We start from the raw sequence: 19,142 nt of genomic DNA, 5'->3' as shown, positions 1-19,142 counted from the left end.
TCTCTGTTGTCCCCAAGCTGGGGGCCCTTCCCCTTGCCAAACGGCTCTGGTGAGCACACCGGTGTGGAGGGAGACCAGCATGGACCAGTCATTGTCTTCTAAGTGTTGGTGGCTTTCTGAAGCCATTGAACTGCTTTCCTGGGACATGCGACTGACTCCTTCACACCACATGGCAGAGTCCCACCATGACACCAGCTGGCAGGTACAGCTCTCTCCCACTTTCCTCACAGCCAGCAAAAGGGGTTGGGCTACAGTTCTCTGGCTACCCCTGGAGCAGGTACAGCATCAGGGCAAGCTTCCTCCTACCACCCTCACCCCTGCCCTGGCAGCATCTTCCCTCAGGGCATTCACGCTCTGTGTTCCTGTCACTGCTGACACTGGCAGCCCAGGGGGCCCTGGGGTTAGTGCTGATTGGGGTGAGTATTATCTGGCCTGAGACCCCCTAACTCACTCCAGATGGCAGGTGAGCCTCTCCAGCCACTGGATAACGTCATGGTGGTTAGATCTGTGGCAGCAGCTGGGCTGGCTGTACCTGAACTGAAGGGGTAGGGACGGAGCCTGCATGCCGCGCTGATACATCCCTTCACTGTGATCTTTGTTACCTCAGAGATCCTTGTCCAGTGGCAGGGTTTAGATTCCACTCCTGGTCCCGGACGTACCTGGGGACCTATGCCTTGCCTGCATGCTTTTCTTTACACTCTGCCCCAGGCTGGGTCGGGCTGTCATTGCTGTCAGTCTCTCTTGGACTGTCTGTCTGTCTGAGTCGTGGAGGTAGCTGAGGGGCATATTGGATACTCTGGCTCCTGTTAATCTTCCTCAGCTGACGTGGCACGATTGTCCCGAGCTGCTCTCCTGTTGCCCTGTAATCATCCTGGCCTGCTGGGTGGTCTCTGGCACCAAGGGCCCTTTGCTGATGTCGGCTGTCAGTCAGGAGCTCTTGATCTCATTCCTTCCTGTGCTTTAGCTGCCAGATCTCTTTTCATGGAGGGGTTGCTGGGGGAGCCGGATTCTACCCGCTGTTGGGCAGTGGCTGTGTTCGCCTTTCCTCTGCACCGCCCCGTGCAATGGCTTCATCTACTGACTGGTTCCCGTTGTTTGGCTTCGCAAGCTAGTCTCTGACACTGGCTACATAGTTAGTCCTGACTCTGCGACCTTGCCTGACCTCACTCCTCTGCATTCCTCTCTTGAGCCACTGCGACCTACCAGACAGTTCCCTGCAGGTGAAAGTCCCTGAGGAAGCGCCTCCCAGGAGTAGCAGGGATGGGGGAAAGGGGCATGGCCATCTCCCGCCTGCAAACACTTTGAACTACAGCGTGCTGTGTCTGGTATTTCTTTTGGTTTCTAATGAAGTGGATAAAAAGGTCTGCAGTCTGCAAACGGCCTCTTTAACCGCAGAAACTAAAAAGCATCCGTACGGAATCGGGTACCAGGTCCCTGCCAGCAGACCTGAGAAATAGCTAGAGCTGGAGGCAATGCAGTATCCTGGACTCTGCTCCAAACTGCTGCCTGCATTAGCTGCTAGAAACCATCTGCCTCCAGCCTGTTCAGGAAATATTTTATTTCCCCTTCCTTTTTCCTTTACCTCTTCAATTTTCCAGCTGGAGGACTGAACAGTTCAGGGGCATGAGGGGATAACTGGGAACAGTAAAGCACTGCACACCGATTTGTGGACGATGTTAAATATTTTCTGGCTACAATCCTGGAAACCAAGCCCCAGCTTCTTGTGTTCGGAATTGCCAAGTGCAGCTTTTCAGTTAAATGAAGAAAGACTGTAATCCCCTGGGGAAGGGATTGCCTTTTTGTTCTGTGTTTGCACAGCACCTAACGGGGTCCTGGCCAAGACTGGAGCCCATAGGCGCTCTGGAAATACAAATCATAATATTAATGGAGTGCTTTGTTAAGAGAGCTACTCCTCAAACCACAAGACACCAGGCTCATGTGGGGTTTCCTGCTCCCTGGATATCTGTGGGGTGACAGCGACAGCCAAAAGGGCATCATCAAAGAAATTCTACTGTGTTATGCAGAAGATGCCCGTATGATTCTGAGAGTGGAAACTCCAGCTGAGATCCCGCACCAATGAGTATGATGTGAAAAGGCAGAGAGAAGCCATCTGGGATCTTTCTTCCTGCTGAAGATGTGATGATCATAGAGGAACTCAGTACTAATGAACTCCAATCTACTTGAACCCAGCCCAGTGAGGAACTGGGGACCCTCATAATTCACCAGCACCCAGGGAGGTGAGATTTCAGAAAAGCAAACTCTGAGAAACGAAGGCATCTGGTGAATAAGGCCCGATGAGATGAAGTTTTAAGCCCCGTGCATATCGCAGAGGGCTCTGTGATCCTAAAAAGCACCCGAATGAAGACGTTGCCCACACTGGGATTTCATCAGCCAGTGCCTCAGGATTTGCATTCATACAGCTTACCTTGGTGTGCAATGCAAATCGCACTGCAGCAGCACAAATTGGGTCTACTGGAGGAGTTAGCAGTGAGGCAACTATGCTGGCAGCTGAAATCCCAGTATGGACAAGGCCTAAGGTGCAATAGGCCAGGGTTCTTCCGAAGATGCAAGGAAGAACAAGCAGCCAACGTGACCTTGATGGACAAGATAAAAAAATCTGATTTAGAGATGGAACGGGGTGGGGGGGAGAGAGGAGAAGCTCACAGATCTGGACTGTAAATGGATTCCTGGAAAGCTGAAGTAAAATGTGCCTAGTAGCAATCTTTGTAAAGCAGGAAAAAAGTTACACAAACAACTATGTATTTATTTATTTATTTACTTTATTGATTGCATTTCCATAGCACCTGGGAGCCCCAGTCATGGACCACGACTCCTTTGTGCTAGGTGCTGTATAAACACAGGGGAGGAAAGACAAACCCTGCCCCAAAGAGTTTACAATTGAAGTACAATTACTGCCCCTTAAGTCTGACTTCTTTGTTCTAGAACCCTACTGGCTTTAGAAGAAAAAATCATTGAGCACCTTACAGGGTAATGGGAACCTGGGCAATTCACAGTATTTGCAAGGGGGGATGTGATAAAGCGCAGCGAGTCAGATGAACTTGGTGGCTTTCTGGCAGAATGGCAGACGGCATGGCTGATGGGAAAGCGACAGGTGGATGTATTTGGAATTGAGTAAAGTGTTTGATTCAGTGACTCATGAAACCAAACGCTCCAGATTTAATGCAAATCAGCCCAGCTATGACGCTGTGGTGTGGACTGAAAAGTAGCTGAAGATCACAAACCAAAGGAAGCAGTTGGATGGCAAGGCCTTGCCTTCACTGCTTTAAAAAAAAAAGAGGTATTTTTACTGAGGGATAACTAATCCACATTAGCTATCCTGCAGTAAAATCCTAGTAGAGACAAGGCACCTGTAGCTTTTACTGTACGGTAAACTAGATGAGGTCAACCATGGCCCAGAGAATAGTGTTGATCTTGCCAAGCTACAATGTGGTAAAAGCTACAAGTGCCTTTGTGTCCACTAAGATTTAACAGCAAGAGAATCTCACATTAGTTATCTCGCTGTAAAGAACCCCATCTTTCTGGCTGTGAAGACATAGCTGAAGCGGGAGATATCGCTGAAGACTGAAGGGAGCAGTGTTATTTCTGGTCATGGTTAATATCTTCACTCATGATCTAGAGGGAGGAGTAAACAACACATGAATGACATTCATAAGGGCTGTTAAACTGGGAGGAGCTGAGAATGCCAGCGAGGACAGGAAATCCAAAGGACTTGGAGAAAACTGAAAAATAGGCAGGAAATAACTGAGATTGATCATGTAGAGGAAATGGCCCTAATACATCTGAGAACAATCCAGAACAGTAATGGCTGAAAGACTTCAGGCTGACAGCAGATCGATAGGCGTCTACAATGAGAGATGGCCGAGAAGAAGACCTCTGCATGCATGTATGTATGCATGTATGCACAGTATGGCTTGGATTCACCCACACCTGGAATCCTACATTGCATTCTGGGAACCTTTAGTAGAAAGCTATTGAGAGATTGGCAGGAGCTCTGCAAAGAGGAATTAGAATGACTAGTGTTCTGGAGGACCTGAAAAGAGCTAAAAATATGTAGCTCAGCTAGGCAACAATTATAAGAGAGAGACGAAGGAATGAAATGTTGTACTAATTATATGAAGCTCACGATTTTCACAAGCGACTCGTGATTTTGGGTGCCCAACTTGATTTCACAATGAGTTGAACACCTGCCTCTAGCAACCTGGCCCCTTTAGGGGTCTCAAGCTGAGCACCCCAAATCACGAGTCGCTTGTGAAAATCTTGGCTGAACTGTGCAGACACGAAGGAGGGAGAGGAATTAGTCTGGCACAAGGGGATTTAACTTGGAGGAACTGGGATGAAATTAAGAAAAGGAAATTGTTATTTTAGGCTGAATCTCAAAAAAAAAAACCTTTCCTGACCGTGAAATCTCTCAGGCTGGGAAATAATCTCCCAAAGGCAGGGGAGAGAAGCCCATTGCTTGGCATCCTTCAGACTGCTCTGGCCGGAGCTCTAGACCTTGTACTCTAGGGCAGAGTCCTGTACTGGGCACCAGTGACAGGTTAGATTTCTAAAAGCTCTTCTCCGTGTCTGTGACTATGTCTACAGACTGCAATGCGAGGTGTGGCTGCAGCCTGTGTAAACATTCCTGAGCTAGCTTGGATCTAGCTGTCTGTCTATAGCAGCAAAGCCACAGCACCACTGGGCTGTACAAGCCCGCCCAGGACTTGTAGCTGTGCTGGGAGTGAGACATCTGGGGCCTGATCCGGAGCCCACTAAGTCCATGGAGATATTCCAATGGAAGTAATGCTTAGCTCTTAGATGGTGCTTTACTAGGTTCTGCCTAGCCCTACCCCCTTTCCAGCCACCATAGGGTTGTTCCCTCTGTATACTGTCCAGTGCTTTGTCCAATCTAGTTTTAAATATCCCAAGTGATGATGGGGTTTCTGCTGCTCCCCTTAGCAGATGACTCCTCAGCCTAGCAGACTGCATTTCTCCCTGCTCCCGCCAGCTTGTCGATACTTCTCTAGCACTGAATTGCCCAGCAGTGAATGCTGGGCTTGGGGTCTGGTCACAGCTAAGTCATATTGTATGGGCAGCTCCTGCCTCCTTGCGTGCAGCCAAAATGATACTTGCTCTTTCTTCTTGCTGCTGTCTTGCATTAGAGGCTCCTGGCTAATTAGCAAGCTCAGCCATTTGCAAGCCTCCGAACCAGCTGCTCACAGAGCCATACTGTTCTCCCCAAGGATTGTTCTTAATGGCAGTATCTTTCTGCTCTGTGTGACTTGCAGATTACACGTTCTGTACAAAGTTCCATTGAGCGAGTTCCCCAGGCTCCCTGCTAACAGAGTGAAAAGGCTCCCAAAATGTACCGATCATCATCAGCTCCATTGCCGCAGCTGTGCAGCAGTTCAGTGCTCTCTAGGTACCTCTGCACTGCAATTAGACCCCTGCAGCTGGCCCATGGGGCTCGGGCTGCAGGGCCGTTTAATTGGGGTGTAGATGTTTGGGCTCAGGTTGCAGCCCGAGCTCTGGGACCCTCCCAGCATCCTAGACCCCAGGCTTCAGCCCAAGCTCAAATGTCTACACTGCAGTTAAACAACCCCCTAGCCTGAGCCCTGCAGGCCTGAGTCAGCTGGCACGGGCCAGCCACGGGTTGTTAATTGCAGTGTCGACATGGCCTGAGCATTAGTGTACCTAGTGTGCCATGGGAAGTTGCGTACTCTAGTGGCTACCACCAGCAGGATGGGCTGGGTTGTCGTTGCTTGCTGAGCGCCTGGTCTCGGACTGGGAACAGCACGGTGAAGCTCCTGGCGGGTGTTGCATAATGGTGCAGGAGTAGCTAGGATGGGAGGCTGCTGCTGATCATGCGTGCAAGACCTTCCATGCTTAATTGTTCCGTGCCGACAGAACAGCAGTGTTATTGAGAGGGAGCCTGGGCTGTGGGGCCCACCGGGAAGCCCGCAGAGAGGCAGAGGAGACCTTGGTGCCATAGGCCTTGCCCTGTCAGCAGCAGCATCTTCTCACATATAGAATAAACCTCTCTTTGCTGCTCTCACCTGGGGCCGGGTCCTGTGATCCCAGTGTGGGTGTCCCTCAGTCACTGGCTCCCTAGCGAAGTCAGGCCCAGGCCCGTGGGGGAGGACAGGGTTGGGGTTTCATTTCCTTTTTGCCTCCAGTGCCTTGGCTGAGGCTGTGGCCTCTCCAAACTCACAGATGGTTTCAGTGTCGAGAAGCGCTGTGGTCAGGACGTGCGCTGCTCAGCTCAGTAGATGAGCCAGTGCGACCGTAGGACCGCTGGGTAGCGGGAGAGAGAGTTCCCCACCTGCTCCTGCAGCTCCCCAGCTGGCTGGCTGACCGTGCCGTATCTTCTGGACTTGCTAGTCCAGCGCTCGGGCACCTCAGCAGGGCCTGCCTCGCAGAGATGTTAGGATGAAGGCTGTCGTGGCTGCTGCTCCAAAGTGCCTGAGCCCCACACTTTCCAAAGCGCGTGTCTGTCTGTCTCGCTCACAGAATCCCAGCAGGAGCAAGGACCAGGATTCTAAGGTCAGCTGAGGAGCAAAGCAGATCTGCAAGGCGCTCGAGTCTGGAGGGCCGGGGCTGCTATTTTTATTGTGCGTCAGGGTTGCTCTCCGCCCCAGTGGAGTTCAGTCCCAGGGTAGACTGTCTCCTCAACAAGTAGCTCATTGTCAGCTGCCCTGCCAGGGCCTGTCTGGTGTCAGCCCCTGCTGCCCGGAATGCCAATGACTTGATGACTGAATGGGATTCAGCCTCTTTTGCCACTGTGTCTCAGTCCGGGAGGTACTGGGCTGAGGAATTTCACCCAATCCTCTCCAACCTCTCCTTCTCCCTCCCCACCCCCATTCATCTTGGCTTTGTAGAGCTGCTCAGTGCTCAGATGGAGTCTATAGAGCATAGCCAGTGATGCTAGAAACTATTTGATGCTCTGGGTGGAGGAGACCTGTGGTGGTTAATTTCTGCAGCTTAGGGTTGGCGTTAGAGCTGCACTGTTAGATCTGGGTATGTTCTGGAGCACTGTAGCTTAGTGGCTTGGCCTGAGATCTGGGAATGGATCTGGCTCTGGGATTCACTCTCTGTTCTTGATGCCTGCAGATGGATGCCTGGGGAGGTGTGAAAGTGTTAAAGCAGGGATAGGCAACCTATGGTACGGGTGCCGAAGGCGGCACGCGAACTGATTTTCAGTGGCACTCATACTGCCTGGGTCCTGGCCACCGGTCCAGGGGGCTCTGAATTTAATTTAATTTTAAATGAAGCTTCTTAAACATTTTAAAAACTTTATTTACTTTACATACAACAATCGTTTCATTATATGTTATAGACTTATAGAAAGAGACCTTCTAAAAATGTTAAAATGTATGACTGGCACGCGAAACCTTAAATTAGAGTGAATAAATGAAGACTCGGCACACCACTTCTGAAAGGTTGCCGACCCCTGTGTTAAAGTCTCCAGTGAGGATGCATTCCCAATACAGAGAGACTTCTAACCGAGGGTGCTGGTCTGGGGGAACTCAAGCCATGAACTACTGTGGAATATGAGACAGTTAGATGCCCTCTCTGCAATGCTACCTCAGGGCCCTTTTGTGCCTGGCGTGGGGGCAGTGTTCTTCATTATGAAAGGATGTGTTTTGATGACTGGATTATATGTATTTGACAATCCACTTGGCGTGTAAGGGGCTATTAAAGCTGTATACAAGTCTATATGAGAGAGTCATATAGTGAGTGCAGAAGGAGCAGGATGGTCCTGAGGCCGGAGCGCAGGATGGAGATTTGGGAGAACTTGGTTCGATTCCTGGCTCAGTCACAAATTCCTCAGTTTTCTGTTCTGTGAAATGGGGGGAATGATGCTGCCCTACACGCCCTGCTGGAAAGCTAAATTCATTGTCTAGGCAGTGCTTTGGTGTCTGGGGCTGGAGGAGGAGTGATTGTAAGGTGCTGGCACCAGCAGCCCCTCCCTCTGCCCTTCAGCTGGCTCCTGAGTGTTCTGTGACTACAGAAATTTAACCGGTTGCAGTGACCCAGGGTGGGTGGAGTTGGGCCCCCACTCCAACAACGAGGGTATGCTAACGTGCACATTACCTTCTCCTCCCACCTTCCCTCTCCTTTCCTGGCGGAGCCTGATGCCCATAGTAACACCTTCCTCCCCCCCCTTGTCTGAGCTCCATGCTTACCTACAAGCAATAAGAACCCAGGAGGTTTTCCCTGGAAGTGGCTGAACTGTGGCTAGAAGAGCCCCTGGCCAGGCAGCTATTCCAGGTTATAAAATCTAGATAGGGGAGTGAGTCTCTCCCCGCCCCTGGAGTTTCCAGTGAGGTTTCTACAGGGAATTTCTAGAGGCTGGATCATCATCCCCCACTAGGTGGGAGGGTGAAATATACTCTGGGTAACGGCACAAACTGCGAATTGTGACACAGATGGCTGAATTGTGCCATTAATGCCTGTGCAGCACTGAGCAGTCTCATCCTTACTGTTGCCACTTCACTGCCCCGTCCTGGCCCTTTTCCCTCCACGTGCTGGGCCCTGCCCCTCCAGACATGCACAGGCCTCAGTGGGCTCGATGCCAGGCTGCAGCGTGTGATGCTGGGCGCTTTCCCCTGCGCTGTGTTGCTATGGCCATATGTACTTCCTGGGCTGTGGCTGGCAGCCTGGGGCGGGAGGTGGGGCTGAGAGGGGAGTTCCTTGTCCAATGGTTCTGTGTTCCAGGGCAGAGCTGCACCTTGGGGAAGAGTCAGACATTGGGGGTGGGGAGTCTGGGAGCAGGGATGGGCCTCTCTTATTGCAACATGGGGTGTTTTATTTTTCATAGTAGGAGCCATGCCCCCAAGCCCCAGGGTGGCACCCCCGACAAGCCCCCCATGTTTACTCATACTGGCACCTTTGCCTAGCCTGAAAGAGTCCATCTGATCTATGGGTCCCCCTCTGGAGGCATGTGGTGTGCATTAAGCCCTAACCAATGCCCTTGTGACTGACACTGTCCTCAGCATGCTGATGAGTAGGGAGGGCACCCAGAAGCAGCTGTGAAGCATCACAGGCCACATTGTTGTTCCTGGTGTCCCTGGAGCTGCTGTGTATGATGATCTGTCAGCTGCACAGTCCCAGGCCAGTAGCATGTGCTCTGCAATAGCCAAGCACAGTAGGGAGGAGACAGGTAGCAGCAGTGTTAGGAGAGCTGCCCAAAACTGGTAGAACTGGTCTGTTTGGGGTAGGGTCTGTATCCCGGTTAGTGGGGCAGCTCATCATGTCTGTGGAACGTCTCTCTGTCATGGCAGCTGATTGCCAGGAATGTCATGCTATGTTTGACCCTGATTCCCATCCAGAAAGCCTGCACTCCCTCCCTTTCTCTTTGCCTTTCTTCCTCATTCCTTTATCCTTTTACACGCTGAATCATGAAACTCTGGGCAAGCCTGGGAGAGGTGAGGAGACCCTTCCTCTGGCGGGATGGGCATTTAAAACTCCCGAGCACCTGCTCAACAGACGCATGAGGCACAATCCCAGCCACATAGTCCAGTTCCGACCCAGGCGGTGCAAGTCCGGTGGTGGGTGTGTTTGTGAGAGAGCAGTGTTATACCCAGTGTACCTTGGGAGAAGCTGAATAATCTACAGTCACGGAGCTGGGTAGAGAAGTAGGATCTAATTTGCCCATTAGCCTCCTGACCTGAGACTCCCAAGTCTCCCTTATATGGAGGAGAACCCCTCAGGGAGGCCGATCTGTAGCTGCCGGCATGTGGTTGGCAGGGCCGGCTCCAGAGTTTTGGCCACCCCAAAATTGCGGCGGCAATCCCAGGCGGAGTGAGGGACCGTCTGCCGAATTGCCGCCAAATACCTGGACATGCCGCCCCTCTCTGGAGCGGCCACCCCAAGCACCTGCTTGAGAAGCTGGTGCCTGGAGCCGGCCCTGGTGGTTGGTGCTGGTGGATTAATTATGGTTCTCTGGTCCTGCTGACTGGACATTTATGGGTTTGGGCACTTTCTGGGAAATGACACTGGTTACTGAGCACCCCCACCAGAGCTGTGAGGAAGACAGATGTCTTTGCCCGCACACCCTACTGGAGCAGAGGTGTGTTTTCCTGTGGTCCCGTCTCCAGAAGGAACAGCGTGAGATGTCTGGTGCCCAGAGGGAGCGTAGCCAGCTGGTGCAATTCCTGTCGGTTCAGCTGTCTGGGAGAGCCATGCCCACGGCTAATGCTCTGGCTAGCCAGCAGTTGAGGCTGTATCCAGCAGCAGACTGGACAGTGAGTGTATGTTAAGCTGTCTGCTCGGGCAGGTTGCGTGAAACTGTCGATCCAGCCTAAGACCTGGCTTTCACCTTCCAAGCAAAAGGCTGATGTGGGTGGCGCTGGGAGAGAAATGGTGAGTGGCATTTCTCCAGCCGATCCCCAGGCCTGTACCCAGAGTCTATTCCAGGAGGCACAGGGAATCCTCCCCCATGAGCAATGCCCAGAATGGGCACAGTGCTTCCCCTCCTGGTTCCACGGGCATTCACAGACTGAGGGACCTCGCTCCCGCCCAGCCATAAAGGCCATTCTTGGGATTCTTCTCTCATCCCTGTTCATTGGCCGGGAGTAAATGTCACTGCCCATTGCTGTGCCAGGGCTGGGCCCTCCTGCTGCGTCAGCACTGACTATGCTGCGCCTGGCACTCCAGTGCCACAGCTGGGCTGGGGCTGGGGACAGCTTTTAACTGAACAGTTGCCCTGTCTATCTTCCATCCTTCCCAGTGGCTTAGGCTTGAGGGCAGCTCCCCTTCTGTCCTCCTTGACCACACACCACACTTTTCAAGAGTTGCATCAGAGAGAGGGGGCGAGGAAATCCCCCACCTCTGCCAGCCTGGGAGAACGCTGACAATGGACATGGTAGCATCCGCTGGTGTCAGTGAAGGAGACGGGAATTGTCACTAGAGACAGGTGTACCAGTACAACGAAATAATAGTGAATAATTCTACGCTGCAGCCCAGGGATGGATGAGAAAGGACCAGCGATAAACCTCTCCCATCTCTCCGAGAACCCAGCCAGAGCTTCCTCCCTTGAACTAGCTATTTAACACCCAGGCCATACGTGCCTGATGTGTCCCACTGCTGACAAGGCACTGGGAGTTTGCGGCTTCTTGGGCTCTCCTCTCCTCTGCCCCTCAGGAAACTCAGAGCAGACTCAGCATTACTTAGTCACTGAGCTCCCTGAGGTTACCTGATTTCCCAGTTGTTAATGCCCCGTGAGTCACGAGGCTACAACCCGGCCCCTCCTGGTTCCCAGACCTCGTTTCAAGCCACAAGACCAGGTGGTGACCGGCTGAGCTAATCAGGTAGTGGTGAAAGGTTCTGAAGCTGCAAAGCACTAGGTGGGTACTGAGTGTTGCCACTGTGTTGGGGTCCATCATTTCTGGTCTGTGTACCACCTGAGACGTCCCCATTAGGAGGCAGAGAGCTTGGAGGTGGAAAGGAGGGGAGAAGTCCTTTTTGGAGTCATTGCAGACTCTCCAGACCACTTAGGCAGCTGAAAGCCCTCTGGTGTCTGAACCAGCGCTTCCCTTCTGCACGCTTGTCTGTCTTTGTAGCTGACATGAACCACAACAGGGCATACCTGACGTGGCAGTTTTACTTCTTTCCTTGGCCAGTACCTTTCCACGCTGGTATCTAGCGATTATGCAAGAAAAACTCAGCGCGTCCAAGCAAAGCCTGTCCGAACTTGCAGTGCTGGCACCAAAGAACGCCTAAATTTATCCCTTGTGAGAGCTGGAGGCTTCTGCTTCCAGCCACGCACCAGAACTAGGGCTGTGTCTTTAAGCAATAAATGCTTTCAAAATGTGCTGCCAATTAATACTAATGCTCTGCACTAATTCAATCAGCTTCTATATCAGAGGAGTCCAAGCAAGCAAGAGCTGTGCATGGTAGGTTGTTGGTTTTTTTTAAAGGCGCTGGGGTGACCCTGGGAACCACAGACCAGTGAGCCTAGCTGGTTGGAATAATTTAAAAATGGTATTCTAAAACACTTAGCTATGGACTAACCAGTGTAGCTTCCACAAAGGAAAATCATGTCTCATTAATCAATTGGGATTCTTTGAACATGTCAGTAAAATAGTGGGAATGGAGATCTGGTCATCCTAATTTACTGAAACGGTCAAAAAGCCTCCAATAAAGTCTCTCACAAAAGGCTATTAAGGAAACTAGTGATGGGAGGAGGTGTACTGTCATGGATCAGAAACTGGCTAAGTGACCAGTAACAACAAATTGGAATAAATGGTCAAATTTTCAACATGGCAAAAGGTTGAAAGCAGGGTGCATGACATACAGCTAAGTGAATGGGCAAAATAATGGTAGATGAAACTCAATATTGAGAAAGGCAAGGGAATGCACATTGAAAGGAATAATTTGTATATTGTTCCGTCATCTCAGGTTCTAAATTAACTGTAATACTCAGGGGAAAGACTGGGATGGTTCATTAACAACTTCTGCTCATGATCCTCAGATGCATGAGGAATAGGATAGAGAAAAGTACTGAAAATATTATGATTCCATTATGTAAATCAATGGCACAGCCTCATCTGGTAGGTCAGAAAAGTCCTTGCAGGCCGAGGAAGTATTCAGAGATGGGCAAGAAGAATGAGAAGAGGCTGGGAAAAACTTTGCATGAAGGGAGATCAAAATAACTGGGACTGTTTTTAGTTCAGAGAGGAGGCACATATATGTGGACATAATGGTGTGTATATAACAAAGAATGGTCTAGGGAAGGGAGAATGGATGCTCTTAGGCTATGTCTACACTAGCACTTTTGTCGGTCGGGGTATGAAACCCCCCCTCCCCCCCCATTGACATAAGTTACAGTGACGGAAGCACCGGTGTGGACAGCCCTATGTCATCAGCAGATGCTCTCCCACCGACATAGCTACTGCTGCTCATTGGGGTGGTTTAATTATGACGATGGGAGAGCTCTCTCCCGTAAGCATACGTCTGCATCAGTAAAGCGGTGCTGCTGTAAGGTCTCTAGTGTAGACATAGCCTCATTTACTCTTTCTTATAACACAAGTGAAAGGAAAATTGAAAGGGAATAGATTTTAATATGGATAAAATAATATGGTCTGATTTGGCATAATTAATCTGCGGAACTCACTGTCACAAGAAGTCATTGAGGCCAAGAACGTAGCAGGATTCAAACAAAGTTTGGGCCTTTCTGTTGTTAATGAGGCTATCCAGAGTTACATTGGAGAGGACCGAAACCCTCCTGTTTCAGGGCATGTGCCAGCCTTCACCCGACAAGGCTAGGAAGACACTTCTCTATAGATGGATTTTTCCACAATTGCCCACTACAGGGATCATTACACTTTCCTCTGAAGCATCTGGTCCGGTCACAGAGAGGATACAGGGCTAGATGGACCTCTGGGCTGATCCAGAATGGCAATTGCTGTGGTCCAGATCCACAAAGGTATTTTGGCTCCTAACTTCCATTGAATTCAATGAGAGACACGTGGTGGGGGAGGTAATATCTTTTATTGGACCAACCTCTGTTGGTGGAAGAGACAAGCTTAAGAGAGCTCTTCTTCACTGCAAATGACAATTGAATTCCATGGAAGTTAGGAGCCTAAATACCTCTTGTGGGTCTGTTCCAATGTTCCCAACTCGTCTCACGCAGGGGCCGTTGAACAGCCATCCTGCTGTTGTCGATCATTTGCAACCTGGGGCAAGGAGGAAACTGGAGTCTCGGAGGTTAAGGCTCCCACTCTCACTGCAAGATCCCCAGAGCCAGCTTCTGACCTCTCCTCCACCTTCTAAGCCTGTGTTTGGCTCCTGGGTTGAGGCAGCTTTGCCTGAAGTCCCCTTCCCACCTCAGTACATTTCTCCTTGGAAATCCTGTGAATGGTTTCCTGGGGATTCAGATGGTCTGCACGCTCCAGTTCCTGAGAGCAGCATGGTGCAGCTGAGCGAGTCTGCTGGCCCATGGCTTTGCCAGTGCCACTCTAATTGGTCTCTAGCATGAGCACCCAGGTGCCTTTGTGATTGCCCCTGTCTGTCCTTGGGAGCTGCAGGCAGAACCAAACTGAGTGAAGGGCTGCTGGGCCACGTGGAGCTGACCCTTGGGAGGCAAGGATGCACAGGTGGCGCATCCAGGGCTCCCCTGGCCCAGACATTCACATACACCTGGCTGCCAGGTGCCCCAAGCTCCTCTTCCTTCTTGCTGTCATGGTCCTTTCTTGTCTGAGCTGTATCTAATGGGCTGTAATGACAGCCGTTCAGCCCTGTTACTGTGGCTGAGCTAAGCAAGGCTAATTACTGTGCAGCTGCGGATATTGCATGAGAGGTGGGGAGTGAGTCTCGGGGGAAACCATGCTCTGAGCTTAGGCCCTGTCTCTGCAGGATAATGGCTGATCCCTGAGCAGTCTGGTTTACCCACCTAGATCCTCAGAGCAAGGCTCTTTCAAGCTAGCCAGCTCTGGAGCCTGACCTGGGTTTGCTTTTTAAGGATTTAGCCCTTACAGCTCCTCAGGGTCCCTCCCTCTACCCCTCCCTGCCCCCTTCTGACCAGGCACTGCTCCCATCCTTACCTCTGCCCATGCATGGATCTGATGGACACAGCTGGAGAATCTGATACACAGAGCCTGGGCAGCCATTGGACAAAGCAAGCTTCCCCCAGGCCCTTCCCTGGAGGGACCTACCTCTAGAGAGGAGATGGATCTCCATTGCCCATGCAGTCCTTAGACCACGGGCGGGCAAACTTTTTGGCCTGAGGGCCACATCGGGTTTCAGAAATTATATGGAGGGCCAGTTAGGGGAGCCTGTGCCTCCCCAAACAGTCAGGCATGGCCCAGCCCTGCCCCCGTCTGACCCCCCCCCCCTGCTTTTTGCCCCCTGACAACCCTCCCCGGACTCCTTCCCCATCCAACCCCTCTTGTTCCCTGACGGGCCCCCCCGGGACCCCTGCCTCATCCACCCCACCCCCCTCCTCCCCCATCCAACTCCCCCCTCTCCTTCCTGACTGCCCCACTGGGACTCCTACCCCCATTCAACCTGTTCCCAACCCCCCCTACCCCCTTACCGCGCTCCCTGGAGCACCGGTGACTGGAGCCAGCCACGCCACCGCGCAGCACAGAGCACTGGTGGTCAGGCTGTGCTGCCCCAGGAGTTCGCAGCCCCACTGCCCAGAGCATTGCACCAGCGACGCAGTGAGCTGAGGCTGCAGGGAAGGGGGAACAGTGGGGGAGGGGCCAGGGGCTAGTCTCCCGGGCCAGGAGCTCAGGGGCCAGGCAGGAGGGTCCCGCAGTCCATAGTTTGCCCACCTCTGCGTTAGACTGAAACTACCTACAAGAGGGCTAATTGATGCTAATTGCGCTAGTTCCTGCTGCCAGTGGTGGTGTTTTGTGTGAGGGTGATGGGGCTATTCTTTCTCTCTTTTGACTTGGGTCTATAAATTACTAATCTCTGCCCATTCCCGATCCCCTGGAGTGGCTGACACTCACTTGTGCACTGCTCCCTCCAGTCCTTTATACAGTCTAGTTGTGAACATCCCAACCGATGGAGTTTTAGCCCCTCCCTTGGGACACTGCCCCACAGCCTCCTCAGCCAAGAAGGTTTTTGATACTCCTCTTCTGCCATTTCACTTTATCGCTTCTCCTTGACTCCCCCTCCGGTCACTTTCCCCCTCCTGATGTTCATAGCTCTGATTTCTAGCAGGTTGTTACCATTTTCCCCTTTAATTGTCATTTTCATATTTCCCTCCAGTCTCTTACCATTTTTAGATGATCCGTAAGGGTGCTCTTTAGAGCCCATTGAAGTTGGTGGAAAGATTCCCATTGACTCCAATAGCTGTTGATCGGGTCCTCTAGGCCTTCCAGGTTTGTTGATACCCTGTTGTGAAGGTCTTACTCAGAGCCGGCTGCAGTATTTGAAGTGGGGTTTCTCCAGTGCTATATCAGACAGGGCCTCCGCTCTCTGATCTGCACACAGCCCAAAATTGCAGGGGTCCTTATTTAATTTTGCTGCTCGGCTCCATTGCAGGCTCCTGTGTCATTTGCTGCCTGCTTTACTCCCTCCCACAGAGTATTTGTTTCTCATTCATTTTGCCAGGATGAATAAAGCTGGCTGGCTCTCATGTTATTAGTCCCTGATCACTTCGTCGCAGCTTGCCCCTGCTGTCCTCCTTCTCCCTCTCCTCTCTGATGATGTCAGCACCCCTCTCTCTTATTCTCACCTGTGAATTTAATTTAAGGTGATGTTTGGCTTCTTTTTCAGATCATTAGTGATACTCTTAAATAAAATCCCAGCCTCCTCCCAATTCCCACTGGACACCACTAGCCAATCAATACGCTGCTGTTTGTCATGGCCTTTTGTTTACAGTTCTTCCGCCAGCTCCAATCCATGTGACTATTCCTCAGCTGAGCCAATGGGGGATTAATTTTTCAAGAAAGATCTCCTGGGACACAGCAGCAAATCTCTCTTCCCATGGACCAGCATCCAGACAGCCTTGTGCTGTGTGATGATGTTTGAACTCTCAAGCTAAACAGGATGGGGCTGGCTCAGGACTTGGATGGGAGATGTTCACGAAAAAAACCCGAGTGTTCGAGGAAGTAGTGTTGGCCATTCAGCAAGGGGTACTCTTTTTCCTCTTGGTCAGTAATGAGCCAACATCCCAGGGTGGTGCTAGGTCCTTTATAAACCACCCTAATGCTGCTTCTGTTCTCATCTGTTCTTCTGAAACTGTGATCCACTCCACATTTCCACATGGTCCACAGAGCTGCTTCCATGCCAGTGGAGAAGTGTCTGTCTGTCTCCTGCTGACTGTCGCACAGTCCAGGACACTCTTGGGGGTTTCCGTTTCTGACCAACTGAACTAAAAATCCCAAGCCCCTTTCTGCTCCTTGGTCTCCTGTATGGGTGTGTCAGGTGTTCCTTGGTTGGCTGTTTCTTTGGTATAAATATGACTGTGATCAGTGTTACAGATAACCACAGAATTGGAGGCAGGAAGAAAACTCCCAGGAAAATGGAGCCAACCCAGAAAAGGGCCTGGCGAGATCGAAGCTGAGGAGAGGAAAGGCATGTAACAGGAGGGAGGGGGATTCAGTCTAATAAATGTGAACACCTGCCACCAGGGAGAGGAAATAGAGCCCAGATACAGAATAGGGAACCATAACGCGGCAGCTGCCCCTGTGGCATTAAAGTGAGTTCATTTTCATCTTCTAACCACGCTTAGTAGGAGTTTATCCCCTAACTGGGTGCTCTAGCTGCCATAGGGAAGGGCACTGAAGTTACCAGATTGCTGGTGATTACACTGGGAGAGGGAGGAGTCCAAGCGCGAGGGAGAGGCTCTGAAGTGCTGCATTGTTGCATTCAAGGGCCCCTGCTGCAGTTCTGTTGTTTCTGTAGGGTTACAAGCTTGGGCTCACAGGGCAGCAATTGCCAGGATTGCTCTGCTCCCAGTGTCACATCATAGAATCACAGGGTTAGAAGGGACCACAAAGGTCATCTAGGCTACCCCCTGCCAAGATGCAGGATTTGCTGTGTCCAGGGCCGGCGCAACCCATTAGGCAACCTAGGTGGTCGCCTAGGGCGCTAACATTTGGGGGGCGGGGACTGCGGCGGCCAGATCTTCAGCCACCCCAGTCATAGTCGGCATTTTGGGGGCTGGACCTTCCGCCGCCTAGGGCGGCAAAAAAGCTGGCAGCACTCCTGGCTGTATCTAAACCATTCTACACAGATGGCTATCCAGCCTCCTTTTGAAAACCTCCAGTGAGCGTCCACAGCCTCCCTAGGCAGTTTCTTCCATTCTCCATCTGTTCTCGTAGCTAGGAAGTTTTTTCTGAGATTTAATCTAAATCTGCTACGCTGTAGTTTGATCCCATTGCCTCTTGTTCCGCCCCGTGTGGCAAGAGAGAACAACTTTTCTCCATCTTTTTTATGGCAGCCTTTCAAGTATCATGTCCCCCCTCAATCTCTTCTCCAAACTAAACATACCCAGTTCCTTCAGCCTTTGCACATATGGCTTGTGTTCAATCCCTTTGATCATCTTTGTTGCTCACCTCTGGATCCTTTTCAGTCTCTCTACATCCTTTTAATACATTGGTGACTAAAACTGGACACAGTTCTCCAGCTGAGGCATAACCAGCGCCGAGTAGAGCAGTGCTATCCCCTCCCGTGACTGGCATGCTATGCCTCTGTTAATGCAGCCCACATTGCGTTTGCTTTTTTTGCAGCAGCATTGCATTGCTGACTCATGTTGAGGTTGTGATCCACCACAACTCCCAGATCCTTCTCTGCAGTGCTGCTGCCAAGCCAGTTATCCCCCATTTTGTATTCGTGCATTTGTTTTTTCTTCCCTATGTATAGCACCTTATATGTGTCTTTGTTGAATTTCATTTTGTTGTCTATAGTCCAGTTCTCCAATTTATCAAGATCTCTCTAAATTTTAGCTCTGTCCCCCAAAGTATTGGCAACCCCCCATCAGTTTTTGTGTCACCTGCTAATTTGATCAGTATGCTCTCTATTCCTACATCCAGGTTATTAATAAAGATGTTAAACAACACGGGACCCAGAACAGATCCCTGTGGAACCCCACTTGAGACCTCTCTCCAATCTGACATCATTCCATTTATAGCTATTCTTTGTTGCGGTTGTTTAACCAATTGTGTATCCACTTAATGGTAGATCTGCCAAGCCCGCATTTCTCCAGCACACTTATCAAAATGTCATGTGGGACCGTGTCAAAAGCCTTGCTGAAGCCCAGGTATAATATGTCCACTGCATTCCCGCTGTCCACCAAACCAGTTACCCTGTCAAAGAAGGAAATCAAGCAGGTTTGACATGATTTGTTCTTGGTGATCCATGCTGGTTGCTTGTGATTACCCCTTCATCCTTCAGGTATTCACAAATTGAATGTTTTTTACATTGCTCTAGTGGTTTCACAGGTATCAATGTCCGGCTGACTGGTCTATAGCTCCCCAGCTCCTCTTTTTCCCCCTTTTAAAAGATGGGCACTACATTAGCCCTTCTCCAGTCTTCCAGGACCTCTCCTCTCATCCATGAGTTTGCAAATATTGTTGCCAATGGCTCCGAGTTTCTTCAGCTAATTCCTTCAGCACCCTGGGGTGAATAGCATCAGGCCCTGCTGATTTGAATTCATTCAAATTGGTCAGAAGATCTCTGATGTG

At 50.9% G+C, this 19,142-nt stretch overlaps 1 protein-coding gene across 3 annotated transcripts in view; it reads left to right on the top strand.

The window, feature by feature from the left end:
* Nucleotides 1–19,142, top strand: part of TMEM63B (transmembrane protein 63B) — a 91,815-nt gene that overhangs the window by 31,643 nt on the left and 41,030 nt on the right. The gene's annotated exons all lie outside the window — the stretch shown is intronic.

Source organism: Malaclemys terrapin, chromosome 3 (assembly GCF_027887155.1).
Source record: "Malaclemys terrapin pileata isolate rMalTer1 chromosome 3, rMalTer1.hap1, whole genome shotgun sequence".
Lineage (NCBI taxonomy): Eukaryota > Metazoa > Chordata > Testudines > Emydidae > Malaclemys > Malaclemys terrapin.
The sequence above is the reverse complement of the archived record's forward strand: the minus strand, read 5'-3'. Positions and strand labels throughout refer to the sequence as shown.